Raw genomic sequence first — 20,225 nt, 5'->3', positions numbered from 1 at the left:
CATTATGTTTATTGACAAAATATAAGCATTGGATGAAGTTTTCATGAACTATGATCAGATTCAAAGGCAATATCTAATTTCTGCGGTCATCTAAATCATTTCAGTTATACACTATCAAAGACTGTTATTTTTAATAAAAAATCATATTTGAAGGAACATGGCTTAGATAATTTTCAAAATAACTTTCCCAAAACATTTTATTCAATTTAATTTAGTAACTGCTAAATGTGAACAATAATTCATAACAGATAAACCAACAGAAAGAATGGGTCTATTTTTCTTCTTAATTTCACTATATTAATATTATTGCTTGTGTTAGGTCCATACTGTTTCTGTCCTTTATTGTGCCCATCTTTGCATGAAATGTTCTCTTGGTATATCTAATTTTCTTGAAGAGATCTCTAGTCTTCTCCATTCTATTGTTTTTGTCAATTTCTTTGCACTGATCAACTTAGGAAAGCTTTCTTATCTCTCCTTGCTATTCTTGGGAACTCTGCATTCAGATGGATATATCTTTCCTTTTCTCCTCTGCCTTTCACTTCTCTTCTTTTCTCAGCTAACAGAGCAAGAGATATTAAGAAGAGGTGGGAAAAATACACAGAAGAACTATACAAAAAAGATCTTAATGACCCAGACAACCACGATTGTGTGATCACTCACCTAGAACCAGATAGCCTGGAATACAAAGTCAAGTGGGCCTTAGGAAGCATCTCTATGTAGTGGAGGTGATAGAATTCCAGCTGAGCTATTTCAAATTCTAATAGATGATGCTGTGAAAATACTGCATTCACTATGCCAGCAAAGTTGGAAAACTCAGCTGTGGCCACAGGACTGGAAAAGGTCAGTTTGCACTCCAATCCAAAAAAAGGGCAATGCCAAAGAATGTTTAAACTACCACACAACTACACGCCAGCAAGGTAGTGCTCAAAGTTTCCAAGTGAGGCTTCAACAGTACATGAACCAAGAACTTCCAGATGTTCAAGCTGGATTTAGAAAAGGCAGAAGAAGCAGCAGTCAAATTGCCAACATCTGTTGGATCACAGAAAAAGCAAGAGAATCCCAGGAAAACATCAACTCTGCTTTAATGACTATGCTAAAGCCTTTGACTGTGTAGATCACAGCAAACTGTGGAAAATTCTTCAAGAGATGGGAATACCAGACCACCTAACCTGCCTCCCGAGAAACCTGTATGCAGGTCAAGAAGCAACAGTTGCCACCGGACATGGAACAATGGACTGGTTCCAAATTGGGAAAGACATATGTCAAGGCTATATATTGTCACCTTGCTTATTTAAATTACTTCCAGAGAGCACCATGCAAAATGCCAGGCTCAGTGACACACAAGCTGGAATCAGGATTGCTGGGAGAAGTATCAATAATGTCAGATGTGCAGATGACACCACTTGGCAGAAATCAAAGAGGAACTAAAGGGCCTCTTGAGCAAAGTGAAAGAGGAGAGTGAAAAAGCTGGCTTAAAAGTCAACATTCAAAAAGCTAAGATCATGGCATCTGGTCCCATCACTTCATGGCAAATAGATGGGGAAACAGTAATGGACTTTATTTTCTTGGGCTCCAAAATCACTGGAGATAGTGACTGCAGCCATGAAATTAAAAGAGGCTTGCTCCTTGGAAGAAAATCTATGACAAACCTAGACAGCATATTAAAAGACAGAAACATTACTATACTGACAAAGGCCTGTCTAGTCAAAATAATGACTTTTCCAGTAGACATGAATGGATGTGAAAGTTGGAATATAAAGAAGCTGAGTGCCAAAGAATTGATGCTTTCAAACTATGGTGTTTCAAAGATTCTTGAGAGTCCCTTGGACTGCAAGGAGAACAAACAAGTCAATCTTAAAGGAAATCATTGGAAGGACTGAATATTCATTGGAAGGAATGATGCTGAAGTGAAGCTCTAATACTCTGCAATGAGTATTGGAAAAGACCCTGATGCTGGGAAAGATTGAAGGCAGGAGAAGAAAGTTCGGCCGAGGATGAGGTGGTTGGATGACATCACTAATTTGATGAACGTGAGTTTGAGCAAGCTTCGGAAGTTGGTGATGGACAGGGAAGCTGGTGAAGGACAGGGAAGCATGGCATGCTACAGTCCATGGGGTCATAAAGCATCAGACACGACTGAACGCCTGAACTAAACTGAATATTATTGCACAAAATTATATGAAGATATATATTACACCCAAGTTTTTTAAGTCCTTTTCCATAAATATAAAAACATAACTTAGAATAAACATAAAAAGGAGGTTTGAAGAAACATTTTCAAATCATATAATGTCATCAGTAAGCAAAGCTATTTCATTGGAAAGCTCCTTCAAAAATCTTAATAGGGATTTCTTTCCAATTCTCATAAAGAAGATAATGACTAATCTTCATGTTAATACTATGACCCTGATAGAGGGCAATTATCTTTGAAAACCAATCAAATATTCATTAGAGCTGAATAAATTTGCTATTTAACTTTGCCATTTAGAAATTCAAATGTCAATTTTAAAATGATTTAAATATTTGGCTGCATTAGCTGTCTCGTGTTTTAAGGTGTTCTCTTTTCATATACTCTATCATATCGTCTTAAATACCAATATTATTAACATTCTTCTATACCAAATTTATAGGAAATGATCATACTCAATATGATGTATGACAGCATAAAAGTCCAGAATGCAGCTATAGTAATAGTGAAGAGCAATTTGATGCATTCCATCCTGGCTGATCACGTGCCAAAGAAGATGATATTTAAGTGAATGATAATAAAATTAGCTGAAGCAGGTCCTCAGATAGACTTATTCCGCTTTGTGGTAACCAGTAAAATGGAGTAGTATCAGAACTCACATGCATTATGTGCTTGTAGTCATAAAACAGTATATCCAAAGAATTCCAGAAAACAGAAAGGAGGGATGCTGTCACTTTTTTTTCTGCTTCTGAGTACATAATTCACTTATGTTTCAGCTTTTGTTCTAAAAGAATACCACATGTAGGATTTCTTCTTTCAGGTAAACTATTTGACTTCTCAAATCCAATCTTTCTACTGAAAATTTAAAAGTGATTGCTATAAGGGTAAAAATTGCTGACCAATTGATTTTTTTTATTTAAATTTTTCCATTTTTTTTCTTTAAAATATATAGCTGTAAACACAACATCAAACCTAAGCAGTAGAACGTTACCTTCACAGTCTACTTGTTTATAGTCTCCTCCGTTTGTCCATCTTCCCAACTTCTATGGGCTTTCCAGGTGGTGCTAGCGCTAAGGAACCCGCCAGCTAAAGCAGGAGAAATAAGAGACGTGGGTTTGATTCCTGGCTCAGGAAGATCCCCTGGAGGGAGGCATGGCAACCCCCTCCAGTATTCTTGCCTAGAGAATTCCATGGATTGCAGAGCCTGGTGGCTTACACTACATGGGGTGCAAAAAGTCAGATAGGACTGAAGCAACTTAGCAAGCACACGTGTACCACCCTCTATACCTGAGAAAAACATGACATAAACACAGATAAACAACTGTGTATGATCTATTTCCTTTGAAAAATAGTTTTTCTACACACATTTTAAAATAACAGGTTAATCATGTTTGCTTGTTTATAAATTCTGGATAAAGAATATTTCTGTATATAATTTGGTAATTTTAGAAATTTCATTTTTCATGGAAAATTAAGTTTCAAAGATTCATCTATATTATTATACCCTTTCATATATGATATATGATATATACCCTTTCATATATATACCTTTCATATAGCTAGGCATTTTTTATGTATCTCAATATTTTTAATCTAACATTTAATATTTTAAGATAACAACTTGTATAAGTTTGGGTATATAATTTATAATTTCCTTAAAATTCTGTGGTAATGATAAGTAATAGAATTTTTGTTTCATATTAGGTTTTGGAAACTTTACTAATATAGAAAATTGATTAATTTTATATGACTTTTTATCCAATTATCAGTTTTTGAACTTTTAAAATATTAACTGTCATGAAATACACATTGTTGTTGTTCAAGGGATTAGATCTGGTAGGCAGAGTGCCTGAAGAACTACGGACAGAAGTTCCTAACACTGTATATAAGACAGAGAGCAAAATCATCACAAAGAGAAATAAATGTAACAAGGCAAAGTGGTTTTCTGAGGAGACTTAACAGATACCTGAGGAAAGAAGAGAAGCAAGCAACAAGGGAGAAGGGGAAAGATATACTCAACAGAATGCATAGTCCCAGAGATAACAAAAGAGAGATAAGAAGGCCTTCTTAAACTAACACTGCAAAGAAATGGAGAAAAACAGTAGAATGTGAAAGACTACAGAACTTTTCAGGAAAACTGGAGATATCAAGAGAACATTTCATTCAAGGTTGGGCACAATAAAGGACAGAAATGGTAGGACCTAACAGAAGCAGAAGAGATTAAGAAGAGGTGAAAAGAATACACAAAAGAACTACACAGAAAAGGTGGTAACGAGACAGATAACAATGATGCTGTGATCAACCACTTAGAGCAGACATCCTGGAGTGTGAAATCAAGTGGGCCTTAGGAAGCATCACTATGAACAAAGCTAGTGAAAGTGACAGAATTCCAGCTGAGCTATTTAAAGCACTAAAAGATGATTCTGTGACAGTGCTGCACTCAATACGCCAGTAAATTTGGAAAACTCAGCAGTAGACACAAGACTGGAAAAGATAACTTTCATTCCAATCCCAAAGAAGGGTAATTCCAAAGAATGTTCAAACTACCACACACTTGTACTCATTTCACATGATAACAAGGTTCTGCTCAAAATTCCTGAAGCTAGTCTTCAACAGCACATGAACTGAGAACTTCAAGATGTACAATTTGGATTTAGAAAAGGCAGAAGAACCAGAGATCAAATTGCGAACATTTGTTGAATCATGGAGAAATCAAGGGAGTTCCAGAAAAACATCTATTTCTTCTTCATTGATTACACTAAAGCCTTTGACTCTTTGGATCATTAAAGAACTGTGGAAAATTCTTAAAGAGATAGAAGTACCAGACCACTATACCTTTCTCCTGAGAAATCTGTATGCAGATCAAGAAGAAACAGTTAGAACAGCACATAGAATAACGGCTGCTAAGTCCCTTCAGTCATGTCCGACTCTGTGTGACCCGATAGACGGCAGCCCACCAGGCTTCCCCATCCCTGGGATTCTCCAGGCAAGAACACTGGAGTGGGTTGCCATTTCCTTCTCCAATGCATGAAAATGAAAAGTGAAAGTGAAGTCACTTGGTCGTGTCCGGCTCTTAATGACCCCATGGACCACAGACTACCAGGCTCCTCCGTCCATGGGATTGTCCAGGCAAGATACTGGAGTGGGGTGCCATTGCCTTCTCCAATGGAATAACTAACTGGTTCCAAATTGGGAAAGTAATTCATTAAGGTTGTATATTGTCACTCTGCTTATTTAACTTCCATGCAGAATACATCATGTGAATGTCAGGCTAGAAGAATCACAAGCTGGAATCTAGACTGCTGGGAGAAATATCAACAACTTCAGATATGCAGATGATAGCACTCTAAAGGCAGAAAGTAAAGATGAAGATGAACTAAAGAGCCTCTTGATGAGGGTAAAAGAGTAGGGTGAAAAAGCTGGCTTGAAACTCAACATAAAAAAAAAACCACACACACACACAAAACTAAGATCCTGGAATCTGGTTCCATCACTTCATGGCAAATAGAAGGAGGAAAAGTAGAAGCAGTGACAGATTTTATTTTCTTGGGCTCCAAAATCACTGCAGACAGTCACTGCAGCCATGCTATTCTAAGACACTTGCTCCCTGAAAGGAAAGCTATGACAAACCTAGATAGTGTATTAAAAAGCAGAGACATCACTTTGCTGACAAAAGCCCCTATGGTCAAAGCTATAGTATTTCCTGTAGTCATGTACGGATGTGAGACTTGGACCATGAAGAAGTCTAAGCTCCAAAGAATTGATGCTTTCAAACTGTGGTTGGAGAAGACTCTTGAGAGTCCCTTGGACTGTAAGGAGATCCAACCAGTCCATCCTGAAGGAGATCAGTCCTGAATATTCATTGGAAGGACTGATGCTGAAGATGAAGATGCAGTGCATTGGCCACCTGATGGGAAGGGCTGATTCACTTCAAAAGACCCTGATGCTGGGAAAGATTGAGGGCAAGTTAGGAGGAGGCAGCAGAGGATGAGATGAGATGATTAAATGGCATCACTGACTCAATGGACATGAATTTAGGAAAACTCTGGGAGATAGTAGGACAGAGGAACCTGATGTGCTGCAGTCCATGGGTTCCCAAAGAGTCAGACTTAATGACTGAGCAACAACAAAATACACATAAAATTCACCATCCAACCATTTTACAGTATATAGTTCAGTAGTTCAAGTATTTTCACACTAAATATATATCCAGGATTATTTTCATCTTAAAAACCTGAAACACTATACACAATAAACAACAACTCTCCATTCCCCTCACCCGTTGTAGCACTTGACAACCATCATTCGACTTTCTGTCTCAATATATTTGACTACTGTAGGTATCCTTTATGAGTGGTAATTTTTCTTTTTGCAACTGGCTTGTTTCATTTAGCATACCTCCCTCAAGGTCCACTCCTACTGGAACCTATGTCAGAACTTTCATCCCTTGCAATGTTAAATAATATCCCATTGTATCTATTTACAACATTTAGCTTATCTATTCAGCTGCCAGTAAGGACTCTGGTTGCTTTCAAATTTTGCCTTGTCTAAACAATGCTACAATGAACATGGGTATACAAACATTTCATTTAGAACCTGCTTACAAATCTTTTGATTATATACTAAGAAGTAGAATTGTTTGGTCATATAGTTATTCTATTTTTAATTTTTTTATAAACTGCCAGATTGTTCTACATAGCAGCCGAAATATTTTGCAATCCCACCAGCATTGCACAGTCCTGATTTTTGCCATATTCTTGCCAATTAATTTCAGTGATAGTTGCCATCATAATGATAGTTGCCATCATAATGAATGTGACGTGCTAAGTCACTGTGGTTTTGATTACATTTCCCCACTAATTAATGATATTGAGCACCTTTTCATATGCTCATTCATTTGTATATCACTCTTGGTGAAATGTCTATTAAAATCCTTCATCCATTTTTTTGGAGATAAATTAAAAATTTATGTAATTTAGTGCAAAGTACCAAAAATGAACAATAAAACTGTTCACATAAAATAGTGAAAAGGAAACAAAGTACAAATATAAAAGTGCAGAGGTTATCATTACAAGAATCAAGTAAATAAACTAATTTTGTTTTCATTTACCTTATAAAATTTTGTTGGCTAAGTTGGAGAGGGGAGGGTCTCTGAAAATCTAATGTGTAACAAAATGATAACAAACATACAGAATTTCTTTAATAACAAATTATACCACACAAATCAGGTTACTCTTTCTGTCTGATTACAGAGCTAACAGAACTTGTGTACACACTTAGAGCAGTAACATAAAATTTTACCAGGAAGACATTCTGTATATGGACCCAAGGACGGCAACATGTTCCAAGAAGGTAAGACTGGCAACTCGGATGCAACAACTGCAAGAAGATTCAGGTTTGTTTTCCATGTTTTTGACTCTCCAAAGGGATAATGCATTAATGGGATAACACAGTCAAAGAGGGGATGATGTGAAAATCACAGGAAATTAAATGAGTACAAAAACAGCACAAGGGTCATGAGAACTCGAGGTGTGAAAACCAAGCAGTGAGAAGGCAGCTCCTGGAGCTGCTCCAACCCTGACTGCTCCCTATCCTATATGAAACTGATCAGACTCTGCATCTGGGCGTTTCAGGCCAAGAAATCGGCTAGATTAATGATGATTTTTAGACAAAGGTTTACTTAGATACAGTTTAGGGAGAGAAAGTTAAACATTGGGAGTATTGATTCCTTGAGAAATCAAAATTGTGCAGCCAAATGAAAGCAAAGTATAAAATTTGGATAAAAATGTTTCTCTAAGGGTAAAATTCACTTTCCTGAGAGATTTAAAATCAAACACATAGTGAGAGAGTGGTTTGCAAAGTGGGTTTCAGGCCCATCCTTTCCTCTTCAAACTTTTCTTATACTCAAACACTTCTAATTCTGGTGTTATCTTTTGCGGTTTCAGGAAACGTTTCCTTTTATAGAAAAAAGAAATCTGATGCCATCTCCAGCCTTTGCTATTGTTTTTTCTTTAAGTTTAAAAATCCCTGCTATGAGCAAAATGAGATCTATGACATACTTTCTTTGTCAGTATTACTCATCGCAGATTTGAACATCATCCTATAAAATAAACGAGTAAAAGAAGTTCTTAGGAAGAAGTTAAACTTTGCTATTCCCACTGCCCCTAAATCTGTTCTTGCACTGCTTCCATTATTTCAATATTTCTGGACAGCGTGAACAAAATTTTAACAAACATTCCAGCCACGCCTTAATCCAAAAACATTTCATTCAACAGTTGCAGAGAATTTCTTTGAGAAGGTAAGCCCCTAATTTACAGACATCTCTAGAATGAGAAAGATCAGTTACCAAAAACACCACCCATGACATCAGGGCAGACTCTGCAGAGTGTTCTTCAACATAATCACTAATAAGGAGCAGCCAAATCCCAGAACTCCACTCTGCACTCACGGGCACATAATACCAGAGTGCAAACAACCACCAGGGGAAATGCTTAACACAAAGGCCATTTTTCTTTGACGGAAATGGAGAAAAGTGGAACCCAAGCTTGGGCCACTTATCTAGACTTCATTACTTCAATGAAACAGAACAAATCCATGGAAGGGACTCATTCAGCAAACATAACTTCTTTCCGTATATTTTTCCTTCACTTCAGGTTAAACAAAAAGTTGCCATTTTAGAACCATTGATTACATCTTTTTTAATTATAAAAAAGTATACTTGAATATTTACATAATTTTATTGCTGTGTATAACAAAAAAATTAACTGATTTGTAGAATCCATCCATTCATGTACTAACATGAAATTGAAATCCATTTCTCAGGAGGATATAGTTACAGTTGAATGTATCTGATGATAAAGAGTACACCAAGAGTAAGAAAAATCCTTGCATGTTGTGTGGTTCTTGTTGCAGTCATCTGTGTTCATCTCTCAGAAGGCAAAAGAATCCATTTGACATTTCAATAAATATCAAAGTTATCATTAGCAAAAAAACAGCTGCCATGGAGCAGAGATCCAAGAAAGAGCAGTTCTGATTAATGATTTCTAGAATCGAATGAGCCCTTCTTTACTCCAGTGAGATGATGTCAGGAATGTTACTTCCACTGTTGGTTATGACCCCTGTCTCACTTCTGCTGCTGGATGAACTCACATGAGTACTGCTTTCATGGGGCTGGTGGTGCTGACAGACGTACTGCTTGCTGTTAAGGGTGAGGTGAGACTGGGGATCAACTGGAATAAGGGAAAGGAAATCCAAACCTGGCGGATCTGAGGACATGCTTGAAATTGGTGTGTGGTGGAATGGTTCATCAGCAGCCTGTTAATGAAGGCAGAGTAGCAGCAGGATCAACGGAGGTCACACTGGGACACTTACAGAAGACGGCTGATACATGAGAACCCCTTTGATTGGGCTGCCTTGTGTTTCTGACATAAGATGCATTTCCTTTTGGCAGGAGGGTCTTCCTCTTCATCAGAAGAGCTTTCTATTGTTAGGTCAACGACATCCACTTTCTGCTTGCTTGTCCCGTTGGCTACACTCACTGAACAAGGCTTACTGAGGACACCTGAAGTTTCTGTTTTTGTACATGGCTGGCTGGATACTTTCATAGCTTCTTTCTTCAGTCTCATTGGACACAAAGAACCATCTTCTTGGAATTTTATCTCATCCACATCAGAACAGTCATTGAGAATTTCCATAAAAAGCCCATCTAAAATTAGACCTTCCTAGGCAGCTTTTTTTGTCACACCCAGGACAAATTCAGGTGGGTTTCTTCTCACTTATCTGCAGATAAAAAACAGCATCAAAACACCACAGGTGTGCACAGGTCACCGCATGGCATGGGACTGTCAGCCTCATTTTCCCTAAAGGGCACATCAAGGTCACCCAAAGGCTAGTGGTAGCAATTTCACTGTCAGGATCCTAAGTTTTTTTTTTTTTTTTTTAATTAGTACTCTGGAATGATCAGAGTTTCTAATACTTTTCATTTTAATCTCTGTAATAACATGAGTGATGTGAGTTGTCATACAAGATATACAGACATGGAATAATTCTTTCCAATTTCTGATGCCCCAGAAATGGAAATCTGGTTTGGCACAGCTGAGGATAACCTAACTAAAGATGTAATATTCAAAGGGCATCCAGGATGCTTCTGTTCAATCTCATCTTTAGGTGGTGGTGCATAGCCAGGCAAAGGAAACAATTTCCCATTTACTTTCATACAGAGACTATTGGTATAGCTATCTTCTTCAGGGAAACTTGTGTCTGCCAGGCAAAGGCTCAGCTGAATTTGTACTGTATAATCTCTCCTATCACCAGGCAAAAAAAAATCCCTGGATATGCATATTTCTCTAAATTGTTGAGGTGTCAGAGTAAAAATAAAAACTTCTCTTGAAACCGCTGTATACTGCTTTGAACTAAACTCGTGGGCTTGATGAGAACATCAAGGACGTCATAAAAGGTTAATTTTTAAAACTGCACATCAACGCTGGAAAGGAGGGGTTGGGGGAGAGGGCTGCCACATCTCAAATGTGGGTTTAGTATCTTGAAGCAGCACAGACCAACAGGAAAGAACGGCGAGTGAGGTGTAACTGAAGTAGAAGGCAACAAGTGGGTTCCAGCCACAGCCAAGTCAGGTTCTACAGGTGAGGAGCTACGATCCAAGCTGAAAACGGGTGATTTGATTGTGGATAAATCAGAAAGGCCTTCAAGCATCCACGGGTATCGGCGTCTATACAATTCTCGGATTTTAATCTGACCCGTAGGGTTGCAGTCACACTTCAGTAAATGCAACGCTCTCATCAGGAGATCATGCTTACGTCCACTTTTATTCTGTCGGGCAAAGCCTAGTAACACTTGTAGTTCAGAAACGCAGTTCAGAAACTGGAAACCATATTCCTCAACTCCTCGAAATCCGCCATTTTACACCACCCGTGAGCGCCGCCGCCACAGCGCCCCCTCCCGGTGCCGCCAACAACACGGCCGCCGCCACGGCCGCCGGCGCCACCTTCCATATCATCCTGCACTGGGGGTCCCTGAGGACGCCACGGCCGCAGGGCCGTCCCTTGGTCCACTTCTAAATGGACATTTTAAATGTTGTTTGCTATTTGTTACTGAGAAATATATTCCAAATATTCTGAATTCATATTCACTTCCAAGCATACATATAATTTGCAAATATTGTCTCCCATTTCATAGATTGCCTTACTCCATAGATTGGCCAACCATCTTAAAAATTAAAGTAATTTAAAAATTCTAACAGTTGCCCTGTAAATTTGTTTTAAATTTTAGCAATGCGTTTTGTCATATAACAGGAGTGTGGTTTTTCACGTTCAAAATGTTACATATTTTCTCGAGTTTATGCCTAATTTTGTTACCTAGATCTTCTGAATAATGATAGAAGTATTAATAGTAGGAAAATTTTTGTTACTGATTGTAACGGTTTCAAATATTCCTACTTAGAATAATAGTAATTATAATTTTAAGTCTATATATTTTAGAATAGGTTTAGATTTATAGAAGGATTGCAAATTTAGTACATATATCCTGCATCTACTTTCCATTACTAATAACATTTTACATTACTAATGAACCAATGTTAATGTGATTTTATTGCCTAAGGAAAGAAAAGTGACCCCATGGATAAAGTCCATATTTTATCCAGATTTCCTTCGATTTTAGTTCTTACCCTCTTTTTCTGCCTAAGAGACCCATTCAGGATACCACATTGCATTTAGTTGTAATATCTCTTTGGGCTTCTCTCATCTGTACCAGTTTCTTAGGCTTTCCTTGTTTCTAAAGAATGTTTTGAGAGATGCTGGTAAATTGTGTTAACATATAAACTGAGGCATATTAGAACATTTAACAGTTTATTTGAGCAAAAATGCAGTAGAATTGGCAGTGCCAAGCTCAAAGTGATTAGGAGTGCTCTGCTGAGGAGAGCTAAGGGAAAGACAGGTAGACAAGTTATAGAAGCAAAGAAAGAAAAGTATCTGATTGATTGACTGTAAAGCCTAGTTGACTATTTGTGATGTGTTGTAGCTAGATTTTGATTTTTTTGTCTTGAGGCATTTACAGGCTTAAGATTTTGCTTTGCTTACATTGGCTACCAAAACATTAGCATCACTTCAGCCTAATAGACTCCTTGTTGAATTAACTTAACAGATGTTTTGTAGCATGGTCCTCTATTGGGATTTGTCTGATTTTTTTTCTCTCATAATTAGACTGGAATTATTGGTTTTTGACAGCAAGGCCACATAAGCAAGGTACCATTCTTATGACATCATATGAAGGGTACATACCACAAGCTACAGACTTATTGCTATCGATATCAACCTTAATTACCTGCCTGAGGTAGTGTTTGTGAAATTTCTCCACTGTAAGGTTACTCACCATCTCCCCTTTCACATTGCACTTTTGAAATCAAGTCAATCAGTACAATCTACATTTAAGTAATGAGGAATTATGATCCATCTCCAGGGTGAAATATCTATATACATTATTTGGACTATATCTGCATGGAAAATGTCTCTTTTTTTCCTATTTATTTACTTATAAAATAGTTTATGTCAATATGGACTCAAGAATATTTTATTTATTTTGAATTATAATCTAGTACAAATGTGCTTACTTTTTTACTCAAATTGTTGTAGCTTTGACCATCAGAAGCGCTTTCACTTGACATTCAAGTCTCTTTGACATAACACCACCACTGTGTGCATACATGTCTCTGTGTGTGATCAGGAGTTGTGTACTAAGCTATAAATTATCCTCTGGCACTACAAGATGCTCCAGGCTCATCTTATGCATTTCCTTTACTAGTCCTACAATCAATAGCTCTTGATTATTATTTTGGAGAATGGTACTAGAAATTGTAATCCAGGTATCAACCATGAACACTGCTACTGAGTTTCATTACTTCTAGGCACTTTCAGCTCATAGAGCAAGAAAATGTATGTATAGAGCTAACCTATACGTAGACATACATCTGTAACTCTTTCTATATCTAGCCATCCATATACATGTGTTCATACTGACTTCCACAATTTCAGTCCATTATCCCATGGGTCATTATACTCTCACCGCAATGATTATGTATAAATGCCCACTCTAAAACTGAAAAATCTGACTTTCACCTTCTACTATCCATTTACTTAATGGTTTAATTCCTCTGCACATGTATAGCACTATCAGAATTATTAACCTATGTCCCCATGGAAAGAACTCTATCAAATAGAAAACTAAATTAGAATGTTTACAGTATAATTCCTTTTGCCTTCAGTCTGAAATAGTCCATGACACAGTCATTCAGGTCAGCACAGTTTACTTCACTCCCTTTAATTAGTGCTATGAACTGAAAATTGGATCCCTCCAAAATCATGCATTGAAATCCTAACCCCCAAGCACGATAATATATGTAGACAGGCCCTTTGGGAAGTGACTAGGTCATGAAGAAGGAGAATTCGTGGATGGCATTAGTGACATTACACTAAAAGAGACCCCACAGAGCTTCTCCTTCCACTGCGGGAGGGCACAAGAAATGTGCAACTCAAAGAGAGCCCTCATTCAGTCACGCTGGTTGATCTTGGACTTCCAGTCTCCAGGTATATGGAGAAACAATGTATTTCTGCCGTTCATAAGCCAACTAGCTTACGGTATTTTGTGATAACAATCAAAATGGACTAAGACAGTGAAAAGGTTGTTAAATATATGTGAAATACAGGTGATTTATTTGTCATTCTGCATTTTATTCTAGGCACCCTTGAACTCCAAAATAATATATTCTTAAAATTTTAAATACATTAAATTTCAACGGATTTTGGCAAAGGCACATCATATAACTGCAGTTACATATCACAAAGAACAGGTTAACCTCTGAAAAATTCCCTATGCTCTATCTTTTCAACTTTCCTCTCCCCTGCCCTCACAGTGTAACATGCTTATATTTGTCTGTCTATACTTTTGCCTCTTCCAGAATGGTATGTAATTGAAATCATACAACTCATACTTTTTTCACAATGACATTTTTTACTTAGTAATGTGCATTTAACATTCATTAATTTCTTTGATGGCTTGATAGTCATTTTTATTGCTGAATAAAATTCAATTGTATGGATATCACACAGATTTTCTGAAGTCCATTTACTTATTGGAGGACATAATGCCAATTTCATTTTTAGGCAATTATGAATAAACCTGCTATAAACATTTATGCACAGTTTTTTGTGGATATAAGTTTTCATATCAGTTTGATAAGTACCTAAGTGTATGACTGCTGGTTGATAATCCATGTTTAGCTTTGTAAGTCACAGCCAAACTCTTCCCAAGTGGTTGTACCATTTTGCATTCCCAACTGTAATAAGTAAGAGTTCCAGCTACTCCTTATCCTCACCAGGATTGTTGCATCTGGGTCATTCTAATAGGCATTTATTTACCAGTATCTTGATGCTCTAATTAGCAATTCTTTAATGATATTTGATGTTCATAATCTATACTATTTGCCAGTTGTATATCTTCTTAGATTAGGTATCTGTTCTGTTTGCCCATTTTGGGGTTCTCTTTCTTGCTGTTTAGTTTTATGAATTATTTCTAACTTGAATATCAAGAGCTTTACTATGTATATGCTTTTCAAATATTTTTTTCCCAGTCAGTGGTTTCTCTATATTTTCTTAACAGTGGCTCTGAGAAAGAAGTTTTTAATATTAATAAAGTGCTACATGTCAATTTTTTCTTTCATGGATGTTGCTTTTGGTGTTGCATCTAAAAACTCATCACCAAACTGAACATCACCTAGATTTTCTTCTAGTTTTCTACTATAAGTCTTATAGTTTCACACTTTACATTTAGATCTACATTCCATTTTGAGTCAATTTCTATACAATATGTAAGGTCCATGTCTAGGTTATTGCTATCATTTTGTATATTTTGTGGGACAACATTTTTTTTTCATAGCTATTTTTCGAACAATGATGAGAATGAATCTCATCATTTCTAAAGGATCTTGCCCTCATCTAGCATTTTATTCATATTTTCTAAGAATATTTTGTACATGATTTTTGTTGCAGCTATATTCATATATGTGACTGACTTTTAATTTTCCAGTTAACTATTGTATACCAAGAATATACTTGAATTATATAATTCATTGGGGGAATATCCTTATTCTAGTATTTATTTTAAACTTTTTTTTTATATTGGAGTATAGCTGATTAAAAATATTGTTATAGTTTCAGGTGGACAGCAAAGGGACTCAGCCATACATACCCTTATTATACTATTATTTGAAAGGTTTTGTATAGGAATTATCCTATGGCTCTTCACTGTAGGCAGATACATATCCAACGATTCAATTTCTTTGGTAATTAGAGAGCTTTTCAGTGTTTATATTGTATTTATATACATGCTTCATAGAATGAGTACATTTTTTAAGTGAAATGCCACTTTATATTACAAAGAACAGAGATTGTCTTGGTTTTACAGAGGGTATGTGAAATGTGGACCAGTTTACATAAGTTCAGCTTGAAGTATGTTTTCAAATGGAATGGGAAAGATTTGTCCCTTTCTAGAAAAAGGATACCCAGTGTAGTAAGCAATTATCATAATGCATCACAGTGAATCACATCTTCTTGTGTCCAAACATGCACACCATATAACTGTTGTGGGTCTTCTTATGAGAAATAATTATTCATATTTTTGAATCTGGACTGGTCGAGCCTTCTATTGAGCAATATGATGTGGCAGAAGAGATAGATGATTCTGGAACATAGAACATAAGAGGGCTTGCACCCTCTGCTCTCATATTTTAGAAACTTGAGAACTTTATGTATGAAGCATAGTCTAAATTACTTGAAATGAGAGGTCATATGGCAGAAAATTGAGGCATCCAGCAGGAATGACCTTGGGACTTTTTGTTCAATCCATCCATTGGGTGAATATAGTCATGAGTGAGTTTTCAGCCTCATAAAAATGCTACATTTTTTTTAATTAGTCTTCATCTAATGAATTCCAATTTGGCCACTTTTACATCTTTTCCATAGTTTCCTCACTCATTATAGATGTTGCTTTTGCTGTTCAGTTGCTAAGTCGTATCTGACTCTTTGCAACCCCATGGACTGCAGCATGCCAGGCTTCCCTGTCCTTCACTATTTTCCAGAGTTTGCTCAAACTCAGGTCCATTGAGTCGATGATGCCATCCAAACTGCTTCTCTATTGCCCTCCTCTCCACCTGCCCACAATCTTTCCCAGCATCAGGATCTATTTCAGTGAGTCTACTCTTCTCATCAGGTGGCTGAAGTATTAGAGCTTGAGTTTAGCATCGTCTTTCCAGTGAATATTCAGGGTTGATTTCCTTTCGAGTAGACTGGTTTGATCTCTTTGCAGTCCAAGGGACTCTCAGGAGTCTTATCCAACACCAAAATTTGAAACCATCAATTCCTTGGTGCTCAGACTTCTTTATGGTCCAACTCTCACATCTGTACATGAATACTAGAAAAAACATGGCTTTGACTATACAGACCTTTGTCAGCGAAGTGATGTCCCTGCTTTGCAATATACTATCAAGGTTTGTCATAGCTTTTTTCCCAAGGAGCAAGCAACATTTAATTTCATGGCTGCAGTCACTGTCTGCAATGACTCTGGAGGCCAAGAAAATGAAATCCGATAATGTTTCCACTTTTTCCCCATTTATTTGCCATAAAGTGATGGGACAATATGCCATGATCTTTGTTTTTTAAATGTTGAATTTTAAGGCAGATTCTTCACTGTAGACTCTTGAGAGTCCCTTGGACTGCAAAAAGATCCAATCAGTCAGTCCTAAAGGAAATCAGTCCTGAATATTCATTGGAAAGACTGATACTGAAGCTGAAACTCCAATACTTTGGCCACATGATGCAAAAAATTTATTCACTAGAAAAGACCCTGATGCTGGAAAAGATTGAAGACAGGAGGAGAAGGGGATGACAGAGGATGAGATGGTTGGATGGCATCACCGACTCAATGGACATGAGCTTGAGTAAGCTCCAGGAATTGGTGAGTAAGCTCCTGGCATGCTGCAGTCCATGGGATCGCAAAGATTTGGACACGACTGAGCGACTGAACTGATCTGAACTTCACTCTCCTCTTTCACCTTCATCAAGAGGTTCTTTAGTTTCGATTTACTTTCTGCCAATAAACTGTTATCATCTGCATATCTGAGATTGTTGATATTTCTCCTGGCAATCTTGATTCCATGTGATGGATTCTTGGAGTGTGGGTCATAAGTTGTACAGTCAAATGGGTTGTGAGTCATCCAGCCCAGCATTTCACATGATGTACCCTGCATAGAAGTTAAGTAAGCAGGGTGACAATGTTCAACTTTGTCGTACCCCCCCCTACACACACCCTATTTGGAACCAGTCAGTTGTTCGGTTTCTGGTTCTAACTGTTGCTTCTTGACCTGCATACAGGTTTCTCAGGAGACAGGTAAAGTGATCTGTATTCCCATCTCTTTAAGAATTTTCTACGTTTTTTTTTTATGATCCACACAATCAAAAGCTTTAGCATAGTAAATGAAGCACAATTTTTTTTTCTGGAATTCCTTTGCTTTCTATGATCCAGTGAATGTTGGAAATTTGATCTCTGGCTCCTCTGCCTTTTCTAAACCTAGCTTGCACATCTGGAAATTCTTGGTTCATGTGCTGCTGAAGCCTAGCCTGGAGGATTTTGAGCATAATCTTGCAGGCATGAGAAATGAGCACAGTTCTATAGTAGTCTATTTTTTTGGCATTTCCCTTCTTTGGGACTGGAATGAAAATTGACCTTTTACAGTCCTGTGGCCACTGTTGAGTTTTCCAAATTTGCTAACATACTGAGTGTATCACTTTAACAGCATCATCTTTTCCAGCTAAAATTCCATTACCTCTACTAGCTCTGTTGGTAGTAATGTGCCCTATGGCCCATTTGACTTCAGACCTCAGGAATCCATCACCTAGACAAATTACCACCAGGAATTTCATCATCTCCCCTAACACTGTCCATAGTAACACTTCCTAAGGACTACTTAACTTCGCACAGCGGGATGTCTGGCTCCAGGTGAGTGATCATAACATCATGGTGATCCAGGTCATTAAGAGATTTTTTGTATAGTCCTTCTGAGTATTTTTGTCACCTCTTAATCTCTTTGGCTTCTGTTAGGTTCTTATTTTTTCTGGTCTTTATTGTGCCTGTTCTTTCATGACATTTTCCCTTGTTATCTCCAATTTTCTTGAAGAGATCTCTTGTCTTTCCCATTCTTTTTGTTTCCTCTATTTTTTTGCATTATTCATTCAAGGCCTTTTTATTTCTCTGTAACTCTGCACTCAACTGGGTATATCTTTCTTTTTCTTCCTTGTCATTTACTTCTTTTCTTTCCTCAGCTATTTGTAAAGCTTCCTCAGACAACTACTTTGCCTCCTGCATTTCTTTTTCTTTTGGTTGGTTTAGGTCACTGACTCCAGTACAATTATTAACCTCTGTCCATAGTTCTTCAATCACTCTATCTACCAGACCCAACCCCTTGAATCTGTGTGTAACCTCAACTGTACAATCATAAGGAGTTTGATTTAGGTCATACATGAATGGCCTAGCTGTTTTCCCTACTTTCTTCCATTTAAGCCTGCATTCTGCAATAAGGAGCTCATGATCTGAGCCATTATCAGCTCTAGGTTTTGTTTTTGCTTAATTACACAGCCTCTCCATCTTCGGCTACAAACAATATAATCAATGTGATTTCATTATTGACCATCTGGTGTTGTCCATGCATAGAGTTGCCTCGAGTCATTAGCAGAGAGTGTTTGCCATGACCAGGGTGTTCTCTTGGCAAAACTTTGTTAGCCTTTGCTCTGATTCATTTTTATTACAAGGTCAAACTTGCCTGTTACTCTAGGTATCTCTTGACTTCCTACTTTTGCATTCCAATCCCCTATGCCGGAAAGAACATTTTTCTTTCTTTTTTTTTTTTTTTTAAGATATTACTTTAGCTCTTTCCAAAATGGCCTCATGTAGAGACCAACAAACATCCTCTTTTTCTTTCTAGATATGCCATACTGTTGATGTGATAGCCAGAACTTATAGCCCACAGCATTAAATTCATGCCCAGAGGAAATTTATCTAAGAAACACAGATATTTTCTTCACAAGGTAATCATCCTTCTGCTTAAGAATATTACATAGAACTTGCATAAATATGTGAAAAATGCAGCAACCAATAGACAGTGAAATGATACTTTTTTCCATATAAGCACTGAAATCAAGAAGACAGAATGCAGCCTTGTTCAATCTCACCTGGAAACCTGAAAGTCCAGGAAATCAAATTTTTCACAGTTCCTCATATGTCTCTTATTGACTGCAAAATTGCCCTGAGTATTGACTTAGGGCTTAAAAATAATTTTTTGCTAGTCAAATTCTCAAACATGGAATCCATAAATAATGAAGATTGACTGTACGTGACACATATGTGGACATTTTCAAATACAAATACTTCTGCAGAGTAGAAACAATTAAGAGTTGCTAGATGTGGAACTCCCCAGTTGAAGTCAAAAAATGTGATGCATCTTATATAGATAACCAGGGAATAGTGACAGCGAAGAGTGCAATGTGGTATAAAAATTTCAATTTCCATGACTATTTGAAGAAGCTGAACCCCAACTTGGGCTTCCAGGTGTTGCTAGTGGTAAAAGAATCCACTTGCCAATGCAGGAGACATAAGAGACATGGGTTTGATCCCTGGGTCTAGATGGTCCCCTGGAGGAAGGCATGGCAACCCACGCCAGGATTCTTGCTTGATGGACAGAGGGGCCTGAAAGGCTACAGTCTATGGAAGTCACAAAGGGTTGGACATGACTGAGGCAACTTAGCACAGATGCACTAATTAACTTGGCAACCTGTTAATGGAAGAGCTTTAGGCAAGTAATTCGCCATTTCTGATTCTGAATATCATTTGCTCTCTTGTAAAACAATAACAATAAAAATATATAATCTACTAGGATATGCTATTTTTAGGATTTAAAAATATATGTGTTATATATATC

General features: G+C 37.3%; 1 pseudogene; it reads right to left on the bottom strand.

The window, feature by feature from the left end:
* Nucleotides 1-9,013: 9,013 nt before the first annotated feature.
* On the bottom strand, nt 9,014-11,103 carry LOC110128654 (E3 SUMO-protein ligase PIAS2 pseudogene; annotated as a pseudogene).
* Nucleotides 11,104-20,225: the final 9,122 nt, after the last annotated feature.

This window comes from Odocoileus virginianus, chromosome 16 (genome assembly GCF_023699985.2).
Source record: "Odocoileus virginianus isolate 20LAN1187 ecotype Illinois chromosome 16, Ovbor_1.2, whole genome shotgun sequence".
NCBI classification, from domain to species: Eukaryota; Metazoa; Chordata; class Mammalia; order Artiodactyla; family Cervidae; genus Odocoileus; species Odocoileus virginianus.
Note: the sequence above shows the minus strand (reverse complement) of the source record. Positions and strands in the feature narration are given on the sequence as shown.